The sequence below is a fragment of the Alligator sinensis genome, unplaced genomic scaffold (assembly GCF_000455745.1).
Source record: "Alligator sinensis unplaced genomic scaffold, ASM45574v1 scaffold869_1, whole genome shotgun sequence".
Lineage (NCBI taxonomy): Eukaryota > Metazoa > Chordata > Crocodylia > Alligatoridae > Alligator > Alligator sinensis.
Window position 1 is genome coordinate 611,080 of NW_005842159.1, and position 2,704 is coordinate 613,783.

The following is a 2,704-nucleotide window of genomic DNA, read 5'->3' on the forward strand; positions in this document are numbered from 1 at the left end:
GACGTCGGCCAGTGCCTTCAGCACCCTCGGATGGAGCTCATCCGGGCCTGCCGACTTAAAGGCATCCAGTTCTTCCAAGTGACTCTGCACCATCTCAGGGTCTATGCATGGTAGTCTGGCACCTTGCTGCTGCCTCTCTACAACCCCAGTGAGAGACTTGTCTTGCCCCTCTCTTAGGAACACTGAGGCAAAGAACTCGTTGAGGAGTTCAGCCTTGTCTCCCCTGTCTGTCACCAATTGTTTCTGCCCATTTAGCAGGGGTCCTATTCCTCCCTGGGCCTTCCTTTTACTCCCTATATATCTAAAAAACAATTTCTTGTTGTCCTTTACTTGGGATGCCATCCTCAGCTCCATGGTAGCTTTGGCCTGTCTAACTGCCTCTCTACAAGCACGAGCAGAGGAGGTATATTCGTCTTTGGTGATCTCTCCCTGTTTCCACTTTTTATGTGCTCCCCTTTTGGCCCTTAGGCTGCCCTGGATTTCTGCGGTCAGTCAGGGAAGCCTCCTGGCCCCTTTCCCTCTTTTACCCCGCATGGGGATCGTCTCTCTTTGTGCCCGAAGGATCATTTCCTTAAGGCACAGCCACCCTTCTTGGGCTCCCATCACTTCAAAACTCCTACACTGCAGTGCGTCCTTGACTAATCGCCTGAGTTCATTTAAATCAGCTTTCCTAAAGTCTAGCACTTTTACCCTACTAGTTACCTTACCCACTCGATGCCCACTCATACTTTGGTAAGCTGGAATCCAGATTTGCTCTCTGACCTATTGCTCAATTACATCATTAATGATTAAGCTCCAGGACCCTGACACTTATATACACAAACATTTTTTATGCGCCCATGTTTAATTTAAATAAACATGCTTTTATTTTTTTTAAGGTGTGGGAATATATAAATAACAAATAGTGCTGAGCTTTCATTTTAATGTAATGTGTGTACTGTAAAAATATCAAATGGGTGGCTTTTGGAAAATTATGGTTTAGCCGTTTGTAATTGCATAGAGAATGTAATAATTTAATATTGTGTATGTGAAAATATGACTACATACCAAGTGACTGTTGTGATATATAACTAACTTACTTTATTGTATGTTTGTTTGGGATATTTTATTTCTAGTAAACATTATGCATTGCATGGTAATATATGATATAACTCTTTTCTTTGTAGATAAGCCAGGGTTTACTAGGAGGAGAAGAATGCAAGGATCCTTAGACTTTGTTGTCCAGTTACTCCTTTGGACCTTGGAGGAAGCCAGGGCCTCCTGGTCAGAGAGGAAAAAAAAATAAGTCTTGTTTGACTTGTCCAAAAATTGACAAATGTAATACTGGAACCACTGCTTTGAGGAATTAAAGGAGAGAGAGGGGAATGTGGAGAATTTGGTCTCAGAGGGGATCTTGGACAAAAGAGGAGTCCTGGAGGAAAGGGGGCTAAAGGAGAAAAAGGAAAAACAGGCAGTAGGGGGCTAAAAGGCTCTGCAGATTTGCAGAGTTCTCCAGGCTTGTGACGTAGTATGTCTGATTGTAGTTTTATGAAGGTATATCTTATCTGTCACTTTTGAAATTAAGTTACAATCGATAATACGGTTATTTATTTCTCAGATTTATTTTAGTGGTGATCCTGACTCTCACCTGCCATGCCTCTATGGAAATGTTTTTTTTCTTTTATCGGGAGGGATGGGGCCACAGGAGGACTTGAGGACACCTCCCAACCAAGACAGGTGATGTGGACAAGGAGTACCCACGTAAGTGACAGGGGTTCGGATAGTCCTGGGAATCGGGGAGGTGGCATACACACCAATTCAAGGCCTTAAATACCTCTACACCAATGCTAATAGTATGGGGAATAAGCAAGGCAGAACTTGCCCTCTGGATAGCTAGTTTAAACCCGGACATAGCAGGGCTCACAGAAACCTGGTGGGATTCATCGCATGACTGGGCAGTTAACATTAGGGGCTATAGACTATACAGGCGAGATAGAAGGAGGTGGAAAGGTGGGGGTGTGGTGCTCTACATCAAAGAGCAATGCACATCTTCAACTGGCAGGATAGGGTCAGAGGAGGGGCAGGCTGAAGTGCTCTGGGTCAGAATACAGGGTGGGTTGTGGGGAAAGGGACTTAACAGTGGGGGTCTACTACAGACCTCCCAACCAAGGGGAAGAGCTGGATCGGGAATTCTTGGGTCAGCTTGCGGAGGCACTTAAGGCAAGGGATGTAGTTGTCATGGGTGATCTAAATTACCCAGACATCTGCTGGGAGGAGCAGTCAGCCAGGTTGGAATGCTCACGAAAGTTCCTTGCCAAGATACAGGACCTCCACTTAACCCAGGAGGTGCACAGTCCCACCAGGGGAAATGCCCTGCTGGACCTGGTCCTGGCCATGGGTCATGACCTGGTGAGGGGACTCCAGGTTCTTGACCACCTGGGTGATCGTGATCGTCGCCTGCTGGAATTCACCATCCAGCGCAGGGTGTCAAGGGCCTGCAGCAAGGCAGTAGCCCTTGACTTCAAGAGGGCCAACTTCAATGAGTTGAGGAGATTGGTAGGAGAGGCACTGGGGTCCTGGAGAGGAGGGCAACTGGGTGCCCAAGAAGAGTGGTCATTTCTTAAGGAGACGATACTCAGAGCCCAAGGCGTGACAATCCCAATGAGAATCAAAGGGGGCAAGAGTGCTCAACTGCCCCCCTGGCTCACCAAGGGCATTCAGGAAT

The 2,704-nt window shown here is 46.8% G+C and overlaps 1 protein-coding gene across 1 annotated transcript in view; it reads left to right on the top strand.

Moving 5' to 3' along the window:
* The window catches only part of OTOL1 (otolin 1), a 70,861-nt gene that overhangs the window by 34,672 nt on the left and 33,485 nt on the right, over nucleotides 1–2,704 (top strand). Inside the window, exon 4 of the mRNA XM_014520837.2 lies at nucleotides 1,598–1,740. The gene's annotated coding sequence lies outside the window, so the exon portion shown is untranslated. The remainder of the gene's footprint in view (nucleotides 1–1,597; nucleotides 1,741–2,704) is intronic.